General features: G+C 41.6%; 1 long non-coding RNA gene and 1 pseudogene across 2 annotated transcripts in view; one reads left to right on the top strand and one right to left on the bottom strand.

Moving 5' to 3' along the window:
* The window catches only part of LOC309867648 (myocyte-specific enhancer factor 2A-like), a 301,652-nt pseudogene that overhangs the window by 195,845 nt on the left and 92,820 nt on the right, over positions 1–12,987 (bottom strand). The gene's annotated exons all lie outside the window — the stretch shown is intronic.
* LOC309867185 lies at positions 3,765–8,034 on the top strand. The gene is made up of 2 exons (XR_014313030.1): positions 3,765–4,998; positions 5,051–8,034. It is a non-coding gene; the product is annotated as an uncharacterized lncRNA (long non-coding RNA).

Genomic DNA, 12,987 nt, shown 5'->3' with positions numbered 1-12,987 from the left:
TCTATGCGAGGGAACGTTTAGTGTTATGGCCTTCCTATTTATCTTTCCTTTGAAAGGACCATATGTCTCTTTGATTCTTTTCTGGTACTGATCATGCACATCTGACCTATATTTTGGAAGTGAATAATGGGTAGAAAACCACCTTTTTTTCCCACCTTCTCCCAACTGTAAAAGAAGGAAAAAACAAAAGAAAATCTCCTTGCCACACTTTGCTCCTATCTTGTCCAACTCTTTGTCATTTTGACAACTAGATAAGGACTCTTTCCCTGACATTTCCTTTGGGCTTCATAGTTTTAAAATTACTTAAGAAGGTATCCTATATTTCAGAGGTATGGAGGAGAGGTAAGGCAGTGGGACTAGAAACAGCGCTTTCCAGGAGGGCCAGAGCCCTGAGTCCAAATGTTGGTGATGAGGGATCAGGAGGCTGGCTAAAGACAAAGCAAAAGCTGGCGCCTTGCACCCCCCCTTTCATCCGCTCCCCTCCATATGTGTAGCATTCCTCAGGCACCCCTGACTGCCATAAAATGATAAATAGTTAACTTGCTGAGATCACAATCCTGCAAGACAGGAGTCTCCCTTGGTTTGCAAATGTCCTTGAGATTACAACAAAGAAGTTACCTTATCAATAGCCCAATTTCCAAAGACACAGAACTCAGTTCCTCAAGCCTAATGTCACCCTCCCCTCCATAAAAAACCAAAGGAGGTGGAAGTAGAAGGAAAAGTAAATAAAGTTAAATTTCTTCTAAACCTAAATCTCATTAACAGGGATGCTTGATAGCAGGAATGTAACATTCCACCAGGAGACTCTCAATTGTCTTTACTTGATAGTAACTAAGCCTTCAATATTCTGATAGTATTCTTTGCCCCAATAGCCCTTCTGAACACCCCTTTGTCCTCACCTACCCAACTCCTGTGTATATAACCAACCACTCCTCACAACCCGGGGCAGCAGCTCTTCCTGCCCACGGGTCCTGTCCCCGTGCTCTAATAAACCACCATTTTGCACCAACGACGTCTTAAGAATTCTTTCTTTAGTCGTCGGCTCCGAACCTCCTCACCCCACCGAACCTGACTTAGGTTCTGGGACTTTATCATTTTTGGCGAGCCAGCCAGGAGATTTGGGAGTCTTTACATTTGGACTCTGAGCTTCAGTGCAAAATTGGTGAGTACTTTCTCTCCTTTTCCTTTACTCTCATTCCAGGGCTTTTTCAAGGACTATGATCTTATTGGAACACTTGCATGTCAATTGCTCAGGCTGTAATCCTCTAGCCCATGGCTACCCTATGGGGAGGAGAGCGTCTGCCTTTTGGCTGTAAGCTAGTATCCTGGCTGGAATGGCAATAAGACCCAGAAACTTGATGGCCTCACTCTATTCCTGTTCTTATAGAAAGTTGTCTCTCTTGGGCACGGGACAGCCAACTAAGTCACCAGGATGGCTGCCAATCTTAAGACTCCCGTGTGAGGTTTCCTCCTGATTGATCTAATGTGATCCCCTCCACATCCCTGGCCTAGCCACTTCTGGCCGCGAGACCTCCACTGGGAGCCGGCCGAAACCAGTGCCCGATTGAATTAAAACGCAACCGGGGACCGTTTCCTAGAGAAGTTGGCTGTAAGGACCACATGTGTTGGAATGTCACATAGACCATGATGGATTTCAGACTTTACTGTTTCATGTCAGTGTCTTCTACAAACTGCCTAAAGCTATGAAATTGGGTAATTTCCCCTTGCCAAACTTTTCTAGTATTTCCATGGGTTAATATGGCAAAACAGTATGCAGTCTTCAGGACATAACAATAGCATGGCACAAGCATTTTATTCCATTCACCAGGCACCCATCTGTAGCCTAGGATGCAATGGGAAGTGGAGGGATGCCGGCAGGAATGCCTTTTGGAGGAGGCAGGATGGTGATCAATAGCGTATCTTGAGGGACGCCTCAGGTCGCTTTTGACACCTAAAACCTCTGACATACCCTGTGTGGGATGCCACCCAGGAGTCGGGGGATTTGGTAATGGACCTTCATTACTTTTCTGGAAGCATGGCCTCAGTAGGCTTCTTCAGTTCCCAAGGACTCTACCTTGGGGTGCCTTTTAACCCACTGGAAATAATTTGGATTGCAAAACTTAGGAAAGGACTGAGCTCCTGTAACACTGCATGGCCTCAGTGGGATCTATCAGTTAGATCTCCTCTGCAGGAAACAGGGCAAATGGACCTAGGATACCTTCACTGCTCATACCTAGGCCTTCATTGCTCTACACCAGGACCCCAGACTAAGGGGCTTTTGTGGAATGTGTTTGCCCAAATGAGTCAGCTAGTAAACTTTCTCCTGACATATTCAATGATAATTACGTAAATAAGCCTTCTTCTAGTAAACCCAGGCTGCTGGGCCATCCCTAGCAAAGGGGACTCTGACCTTATTTCTGTTTCTCTTAATAGATGTGGGAGCTTCTCCCTCACTCACTTCCCGTGTTAATGGCTATAACTGGAGCCAACTGGGTTTGGTCTAACTCGAGACAGAGACCATAAGGAATATTCCCAAGCAGCTGCCGAAACTCTCTTTGTTTTGGGGAAGTTTCCCTGTGTTCTCTGGCCTGACTTGGACTGCCTAACCCCTCCCCCATTGCTGGTGGGAAAGCATGGCGTCTGCTCCTCTGTTGGGGCTTATGAGCTCTGAAACCGGGAATCCATTCTCTGCCTCGTGGCAGCACTTTGCTTCCTGTTTTCCCCTTCTGTTTCTGCACCAAGGTGCATGCAGCCTGCATGACTAGCCTCTAGATCATGCACCAGAGATCCTTCTCTCTTCACTGTCAAGGAGCAAGAAGAGCACCCCCTGGACCTAACACACCCACTCCAGATCTTCCCACGCATGTCTCAGGTAAACATTCAAATTGCTGTGGGCCCAGGTGGAACGTAAATCAGTATTGGAACTAAGTTAAGTTTGTTGGTTTAATTAAGATAGATGCATCTTTGAAGTTAACAGCAGTAAATGTGAAGCTTTATTCTATCAAAGTTTACTGAAGGTCAAATAAGCTTGTGTTATTAAAATTTGTTAGGAAAGAAATGACTAAACTGATGGTTAATTGTCTGTCTCAAAGTTCTAATGGGTAATTGCTGAAGTAGCTTTCAAAGTCTTTGGTAACCTGAAAATTTTAAAGTTTTGCTTGGATGACAAATAGAATTAAATTGTGGGCATCTGTCTCTTAACCAAACAGGATAAAATGCTAAGTCGTTAATTATTGGATGTAGGTTTGTGCTTTTGACTTCTTACTGCAAAGAAACTAAGAGTATTTAAATCTGTTGGTAAACGTGTTTTGCACTTTTCATAAATTTGCACTGTTTCATAAATTTGTCATCTAAAGAATTGTTGTAACAGTTCACAATTGGTTAATAACTAAAGGTGTTTCTAAGAATACAAAGTCCTGCTTAGTGTAACTAAGACTGATGGAAATAAAGGGAAACTGTATGTAGGAAAGTAGGAGATATGTAAGAAAGATTTAAGGAATGGGAATACATTTTGTTGAAGGTAAGGGAAGGTAATTTTGTCCTAAATGAGATGGTGTTTGGAAGGAAATGGCTTGGGACAAAACCTGAATGCAAAGGAAAGTTGTAGAAGGTTTGTGAAGGGAAATCTTCAGAAAAGGAATTTTAGCTATGGTCAAGAATGAACTAAGATTGAAATGAATGGGTTTTAAAGGTACATTGGTACAAGACTGAAATTGTCTCTGTTCAAAAGGACAATGTTTTCTTAGATCAATTGATCTGCTGTTAAGAAAATGTAAATGGTTTTCTCTTTGCCAGCCCAGAAAACCCAGTTTCTATGTTTTGTTTTATCACGTGTTTAACATCCCTAATTATATTTAGGCATGTGCTTTAAAACTTCATAAGATTTTAGCAAATGTTGACAAGATTTAAATTGTAAATCTCTTTAACTCAGGCTTTTCCTTGGTATGTGAAGTTGCTCATGAAGTACTACTGAACCAATGATAAACCTTGGATTACATTTGGGAAAACACTATAACTATTCTAGAGATTCTACACACTTCCTAAAGTTTTAACGTTTTGAGAGATCATCGCTTGATACTGTAATTATGGAAATGTTATGTATCACAGAAATAACCTGATTTCCTTGCAGCTAATTTGTAAACTCCCGTGTCTCTTTAGCTCTAACCATATCCATTCTGAGTTTTTGTCATTTATAATTGTTTTAATTCTCTTGTAAAATGAGTTTTATCTTCAAGGAGATTCCTATAAAGGAATTTCAGGACAAATACAGATATTTGATATACTTGAAAATCCTAAAACTGAAATGGGTAAGAATTTCCAAAACTGACTAAAGCCGCATTCACCAGAATTAGTAATATGGGACTAAATGAACTAAAAGATTATAGTGTTGTGTCCCTTAATGTTTTATCTTACTTTAAACATTGCTGGTTCTCTCTAATGTTTGCTCTTCCAGACTAGGGATACTTCCTCCTAGTTATCTGTAACTTATATAGAGATGTAAAAGTGCTCAAAGCATTCAAGCTTTTCTCTCTATCTGAACCCTCTGAAACCAAAAGGTCTCAGTAAGTATTCATTCTTCCATGGCAATCAGTCATTTGCATAAGTTCAATAAGAATCTGTTCTCCTTTAACAGGACACCATTGGAAACATGGGTTATTATACCAAGGCTTTGGCTGGAATGTCATATTTGAGAAAGACATGCATAGACTCAGATATGACCAGACAGCTTTAAAAGAACTAAGGTTGACTTTATGAAACCTGGAGCTATAAAGCCCCTTGGGACTGTTAGCCTGATACCTTGCTTACAGAATTCCCAGAAGTCTCACCAGGTGAGTAAAGAATGTCACTCCTTGGTAGGTGCGGAGACTCAGAAAAGGAACTCGCCCAAATCAACAGGTATTGCAGGCATGCCTGATGGCAAGTACAGGGCTTGGCTTCTGGCCCAGAGAGGCTACTAAAAGTTCAACCTAGAGATTCCTTATAAGAAGTTCCAGCAAAGTAGTGCTCGCTTCGGCAGCACATATACTAAAAAAAAGAAAAGAAGTTCCAGCAAAGCAGATTCTAAAAGATCTATATGATCACACTCAACTGTTCTTGCTGAGCTTATGTAAATAATGGGCCAAGTTTGTTAAAACTGGACTTGTTTCACAAGTGAATTAGTCCTGATTTGGCTATCTCTGTAAATGAGGGTTATTTTAGAGAGAAAAATTGTTTTAGTAACACACCTTTATGGATGTTAAATTCTAGATTTGATTGTCTTTAAATGTTTGTTTACCTATGCTAAACAATTTGAGGTAAACTTCAGAGAAGGTACACAATAGCTCATTTAGATGATCTTCTTGCTTTTTTATTTTGTGGGGATATTAGCAGACCCCACAGCACATGATTAAACAACTGGAAGATGGGATTGATTCCCCTACAATTGTATAACTTAACTAACACCTTATGTGTGGCTGGGATAATGAAATTGCCTAAAATCCACCATACCACACTCCATAGGATTAACTATGGACTTGTGGAGATAATGGATGACCCCACTTTCTTTATGAGTGGATTGGATGATGCATGGGGGACTCCCCTTATCTCTTGACAAGTTTTCTCACTTGCCAGTGATCCTCTGTAATCAGGATATTTTTAAGGCTGGACCACTCAAAGGTCTTCTTATTGGTTTCATTCCTTAGTCATATTTATCCTAGAAGTCACCTCTGTTGAGGTGCAATTGCAAACAGATGCTTTAGCTAAGCATAGAACAGCCCTCATAAAAGGAGCCTCAAAGCTCACTATGGAACAGTCCCTGACTGTAATAACTTCACATCAGGTCCAGATTTGTCTTAGAAGCCAAAGGCCACCAATGGATAATGGTGGCCAACTAATTAAATATTGGGCCATACTTACAGATATGCCAGAAATAATACTTAAAACTTGTCAAACTTTAAACCTAGTTACCTGTATGCCTGAACCTGACCACTGTACTTCTTTCTCTATAGAGCAAAAAAGGTTATTGATCTTGCTTACTCTGTTTGCCCAGATTTAAGATGCCCCTGTTAAAAATACGAATGACAGTTGGTTTTCTGATGACAATAGTTTTCATAGAAAAAAAAATAAAGATAGGGTAGGTATGCCATAGTGCTCACTAGCACTTTGCAATTGCCAAAGCCTAAGAATTAAGATTTATACTGACTCCAAATATGCTTTCCTGGTACTACATGCCCATGGAGCTATTTGGAAGGAAAGAGGATTGCTATCAAGCCATAACTCCCCAATCCAATATGGGCCTAAGTTCCAAAACCCTCCTCATCGCTATACTAAGAATGGCATATATCAAATCTGGGATACACATCTGTGGCTTACACCCATGATTGGACAGCTCAGTCAGAAGGCAGTTTTATGCTGGGAACAAAGGAATCATATGAGTGGTACTTGGGCAAATAACACACGATGTCTAGGATGGCTCACTAGAAATGTGTTCCCAAGTAATAGTACTCCAGGCTACTGACTGGTTTGCTACTGACTGGGCAAGGTGACCTGGCATCAGATGGCCAGCTCCAAACGGAACCCACTGGATATGTGGAACCAACCTGTGGCCCTGGCTTCCTCCAGGGTAGATAGGTCACTGTACTTTAGAATTTGCCTGGATCCATGGGCACATTACTAAAACTATTAAACTCCAGCTAATCTCCCCAACTTGAAACAAAGATGGACACGATCTGTTTTTAAATGGTATGATCACTTAGCATCCATTTTTGTTCCATCTGCGGGACTAGAGGATGTCATGTGGCATGTAGAAGCCCTTAATAAATATACTACAAAGGCACTCAATGATTCACTAAATGGCATCTCCCTCCTTAATACCGAAGTCTCATAAATACGCAAGGCAGTCCTACAAAATAGGATGGCCTTAGATGTCCTGACAGCAGCCCAGGGTGGCACATGCGCAATTATCAAGACAGAATGTTGTGTGTACATCCCAGACTATCACAAAAATGTCACAGGACTAATAAAAATATGAATACCCAAATTAAGGCCCTACAAGATCCTTCTCTCTCTCTCAGTGAATGGTTAAGTTCCTGGTTTGAAGGAGGACTATGGCCAAATCTCCTTTTCGGGCTTCTCATTCTTATCACCTTATTAACCTTAATATGTTGCTTTGTTCCATGTTTCTCTACTTGGTGCCGAGACTCCATTGCTACAATGACTTCACCACGACAGACGATCCTTGTCGCGCGCAAGGACGCCTCTTCACTGTCAGCACTGGATTCAGCTGCCTCCACCTTTCGTAACTCCCCTATACATTCCTACCCTGATCAATATTGACACGAGCAGGTAGGGACAGCTCTACGCCCCTATTCAGCATGAAGAAGTTACAGAAGATGAGACCTTCCACCTTCAACCACCTTAAAGATTTAAGGGTCAAAATTGTTCAGGGGGGGATGATGAGGGATCAGGAGGCTGGCTAAAGACAAAGCAAAAGCTGGCGCCTTGCACCCCCCCTTTCATCCGCTCCCCTCCATATGTGTAGCATTCCTCAGGCACCCCTGACTGCCATAAAATGATAAATAGTTAACTTGCTGAGATCACAATCCTGCAAGACAGGAGTCTCCCTTGGTTTGCAAATGTCCTTGAGATTACAACAAAGAAGTTACCTTATCAATAGCCCAATTTCCAAAGACACAGAACTCAGTTCCTCAAGCCTAATGTCACCCTCCCCTCCATAAAAAACCAAAGGAGGTGGAAGTAGAAGGAAAAGTAAATAAAGTTAAATTTCTTCTAAACCTAAATCTCATTAACAGGGATGCTTGATAGCAGGAATGTAACATTCCACCAGGAGACTCTCAATTGTCTTTACTTGATAGTAACTAAGCCTTCAATATTCTGATAGTATTCTTTGCCCCAATAGCCCTTCTGAACACCCCTTTGTCCTCACCTACCCAACTCCTGTGTATATAACCAACCACTCCTCACAACCCGGGGCAGCAGCTCTTCCTGCCCACGGGTCCTGTCCCCGTGCTCTAATAAACCACCATTTTGCACCAACGACGTCTTAAGAATTCTTTCTTTAGTCGTCGGCTCCGAACCTCCTCACCCCACCGAACCTGACTTAGGTTCTGGCACTTCATCATTGGTGCTGTGGCCCCCTTTCCTGCATGCCATGGGGCTTCCTACTCAAATCTGTCCTCCGCCATGCTCCTAGGAGATGATCCAGCCTAGGAGCCATCCAGTAGCTATTTGCTGAAATAGCAAATAAGTGTGTGAATCTGTAAAATACTGAGGTTCATCTATGAGAGTGCTTTCCACATCCCTTTCAGTGGATCTGGAGGTCCAGTAGATTGTTCCAGAATCCTTTGTATAAAGAGCAAAGAAGTTGCAGAGAGAACTTAGGCTGTAGGGCTTTGCATAAACCAATTCACAGAAAGAACCATGTGACAGAGGATCAGCTTCCCTGGTTCATCCCAAGCAGAGCTTTAACAACTCAGCCTGGAGTTTTCCATTTTGCCTCTGAGCAATTTAAAACATCTCCTCTAAGAGCTAAACAGAGCCAAGGCCACATTTCAATATCAATTGAAAAAGCCACAGGCTTCAGTGCAGAACCTGAAAGGAGCTTCCACTGTATAGACATTGCCTGTACCAAATAAAAAGATTGAGTGTGCTTTAGAAACAGGCACCTTAAAATCTTTTCGTTCTCATGATGAATTTAGAGAGCTCTTTCTCTCTGCTGGGAGCTCCAAGGGCTAGAGCCAACAGCCTAATGGCGGTGGATAAAAGGCACCCAGGAGAAAGGTTGCCTGCCCTCTTCCCAAGGCTGCTGCTGGCCCCTTCTCTTTGCTTTAGTCCTCCAGGGATCTGGCCTGCATTCCTTCCTTTGTTTCCACAAGTTTTACTTTTGTCTTTGCTTTTCTGAAGACTGAAAACTTTTTGACGTAGAATCAGCTTGATAAATTTTCACAAAGTGAACCCATCCATGTAATCCACACCCAGACCAAGAGAGAGAGATTTTAGGGGAAACAGTGTGGTACTCACTGGGGCCCCTCCTCTCCCAGCAGCTTCCTCGCTCCAGACCAGACTGACTCCTAGCTCAAAAGATTAGTTTTCCAAGTGTTTGAACTTGGTGTAATTAGAATCATACAGCAGGAACTGTCTTCTTTGTGACTTCTTTTGCTCATTATGTGGTGAGATTCAGCTCTGTCGCAATGTGTCCTTATGTGTGGAGCCTTCTCATTGCTCTACAGAACGCACCTGCACAGATAGGTCAAGTTTATCTCATATCCTGCTGTGGATACCCATTTGCGTTGCCTCCACCGGGGCTGTCCTGAATAAAGGAGGCTTGAATATTCCTGGATACATCTTTCAATGAAGGTTAAGTATATACCCAGGAATGGAATTTCTAGGTCCCAGAGGAGTTAGCTTGAATCAGTCCTACTAAAGAGTTTCCAAAGTGAACTGCTTTGCATTCTAATCAGCAGCTTATGAAAGTTCCTGCCATCTCACATCATTGTTGACACTGGGTATGGTCTCTATTGTGTTGTAGCCCTTTGGGTGTGTATGAATCACTGTTACCTTGTGGTTTTCCTTGGTGTTTCCCTGATGATTAAGAAACATGAGTCCTTTTTATTTTGATTTTTTTTAGCCACTTTAATATTGTCTTTTGTGAATCACCTGTTAAGTTTTATTACCCTCCCCTGTTTTCTTCTGTGAGGTCCTCTTTCTTTTAAAAACTACTTTTATTATAGTTCTTTGTATATACACACATGCATTTGGGCATATGCAAATAGATGCATTTCAATAGTGTCTGTGGTTTGCCTTTTCACAATCAAGATAGCATGTCATAAACATAAATTCTTAGTCCAGTGTGTCATTTTTTCTATGATTAGATTTTTTTTTGGATATTGTATTTAGGAATTTTGCCTACCATATGGTCATAGACATATTTTCCTTAAAGTTCTTTTATTTTTATTTTACATTTAGGCCCACAGTATATCTATATCTAGAGTTGATGTTCAGTGTTACATGGGGTTCAAGATTCACTTGGTCTCACGTGGCTATCAATTCCTTGCAGTATGTACCTTGCAGGGAAAAGGCCACCCTGGTCCCCCAGCACAGAAGCTTCTCCTGTGTATTAACTTGGGTGACCATCTAGAACCATGCTGGTAGTAGGGGTACTCTATCTTCCTCGACTATTCAATCTCCCGCCAGTTGTTTTGAAGAAATAAAATATCACAGAGACACTTAAAATCTCATGTTTCCATATTAAACTTATTTTTTATTATTTCTTTCCCGAGTACCATGATGCCAAAAGTCCTTCAATTTGTTGTTGATGATTTTACCACTCATGGACGTATCCATAAAGGCATATCATATTTTTGATCTGCTTTTAAATTTTTACCAGTAGCATCATGTGGGGCATATCCTTCTGTGACTTGCTAGCTCATCTCAATATAATATTTTGAGATACATCCATGTTCCTATTTTTTATTTAAAGATTTTATTTATTTATTTGACAGAGATCACAAGTAGACAGAGAGGCGGGCAGAGAGAGAGAAGGAAGCAAGCTCCCTGCTGACCAGAGAGCCCAATGCGGGGCTCGATCTCAGGACCCTGGGATCACGACCTAAACCGAAGGCAGAGACTTAACCCACTGAGCCACCCAGGCGCCCCCCATGCTCCTATTTGAAACTTTCATTCACTTTTCTCTTTCTAATGACTAATTGCTGTGCTTTAACTTTTGTTTGTTATTATAACTGATGCCATATTGAAAATTCTCCTTATGCATCTCCTTATGTTTACATGAGCTTTCTCTAGGGTCGATATCTAGAAATGGAAATGTTGGATTGAAAAGTGTCTGAACCTTCAATTTTTCTGGATATTTCCAGAATATCCAGAGATATTCTGCTCTCCAAAGAGAGGCAGCAAATTATGTTCCTCCATGCTGGTACAGAGGCTCCCCCAGCTTGTATGTCTGTGTAGACAGTGGCGCTTCCCAGGGTTACAACCTCACCAATACTTACTTTTGTGAGATGTTTTCATTCTTCTGCTCTGATTTGTGGGGAAACAAGGGCCCATTACTGTTTCAAATTGCGTTTCTTCTGAAAGAGTGAGATTAAGCAAGTTTTTAAATATTTACGAACAATTTGGGTTTTCTCTCTCCATTGTCAGCTGGCCTGTGGTTTTTACTCTCCTGTTAGGTTGTTTGTCTCCTCAGTTTGCAGAATTTAAAGAACAAAGGCTCCTGCTAATGATACATTTAGCAGTTTTCAGAAGCACTTTAGAGACAACAGAATAAGAGTTCTCTGGGATTATAGTAGTTGTCTTGGTCATGGAAGTTTTCCTGTTTTGTTTTCTTTTTGGTTTTGGTTTCCAGTTTAATTATTGTATCTTTCATTTCAAAGATTGTTAATTGTTTCTTTATGGTCCTTTTAAAATCCGTGTTTGGGGGTGCCTGAGTGGCTCATTGGGTTAAGCCTCTGCCTTTGGCTCAGGTCATGACCTCAGGGTCCTGGGATCGAGCCCCGCATCGAGCTCTCTGCTCAGCTGGGAGCCTGCTTCCCCCTCTCTCTCTGCCTGCCTCTCTGCTTACTTGTGATCTCTCTCTCTCTCTGTGTGTCAAATAAATAAATAAATAAATAAATAAATAAATATCTTTAAAAAAAAATCCGTGTTTGTTTAGTAATTTGTTTGCCAGGTGGATATTATCCCTTTATTTGTCTCTGAGAGCAAACTAAAATTAACTTCTTTTAATCTCTTTAGCAGATGCTTTTATGACATTGGTATCACTTTGAATGTGCTCATTTTCATTGGTGTATTTTGTAATTCGGATGTGTCAACTCTTTCTGAGTAGTAGGGATACTTGGTTTCCTTCTGTGTGTTGTCTTCCCCTCCTGGCCGTCTTCTCCCCTCACTGCCATCATCCCTTCCTGTAGAAAGGAAGGGCTGGGGCGACTGGGTGGGTTGAGCTTCTGATTCTTGGCTTCTGCTCAGGACATCATTTCAGGGTCCTGGGATCAAGCCCAGTGTCAGGCTCCTCGCTCAGCCCAGAGTCTGCTTGTCCCTCTCCCTCCTCACCCTTCTGCCCCGGCAGGCTTTCTCTCCCTCCCCCCACCAATAAAGAAATAAAATCTTTTTTTTTTTTTAGAGGAAGGACAACAAATTTACTTCAGTAGGAAGTGCATTTCAGTGAAGAAGACAGATACAAAAAGCCCGTGGTGATTAGGAAAGACACACGGATATTATAGAACTTAGCAGGAAAAACAAATCTCTTTATCATTTACATTATAGAAACCAGCCTGGGGTGAATGTAAACATCGGTAGCCCTGGGAATTTAGACTCTACCCTGATTTCCTTAGTGAACATTTAATAGTTCTCAACAAAGGAAAGATATGAAAATAAAGTGTTTATCATGTTGTAAAGAATTTACAAATATATAACTCTGCTCCATTCGACTTCCCAACCATCTGCTTAAACTATCCTTCTTCTCCTCTGGGGAAGGAATAGGCAACCTGCATTTTTTCTTTTTAAACATCCTGACCATAAGGCAGTAGGATTGGAACAAGATTTGGAATCGACCATCCTGAACTTGACTTTTCTTGCCATTTACTGACTTTGCACCTTGGACAATAACTTTAAACCCACCACAGGGAAGTTTAAGAGAAGCAGAAACACCGAACATCACATGAGGATTATAGAAGATGACATTTGCAGAGCACCTTGACAGGTGTTTGATACCCAAGTGAACAACCAATGTTACCTTTCTTAACAGTGACCACCCCTTGCGGGGCGAGTCAGTCAAGTTCTCCAGGTCCTCTCATCAGCAAAAATGGGAGTCGTACCTAAATTACAGTCTGATGTCAGAGTTAAATGAAATAACGGAGTCAATGGAAACGCTGTGTAAACTGGAAAATGATGGAGACAAAAGAGACACTTTCTCTGATCGAAACTAGCACGGCTGCCACTCTGCACTCCGAGCCTGCTGTTTTTCCTTGTAATACTTATCAC

The sequence above is a fragment of the Mustela nivalis genome, assembly GCF_964662115.1.
Source record: "Mustela nivalis genome assembly, chromosome: 6".
Lineage (NCBI taxonomy): Eukaryota > Metazoa > Chordata > Mammalia > Carnivora > Mustelidae > Mustela > Mustela nivalis.
Note: the sequence above shows the minus strand (reverse complement) of the source record. Positions and strands in the feature narration are given on the sequence as shown.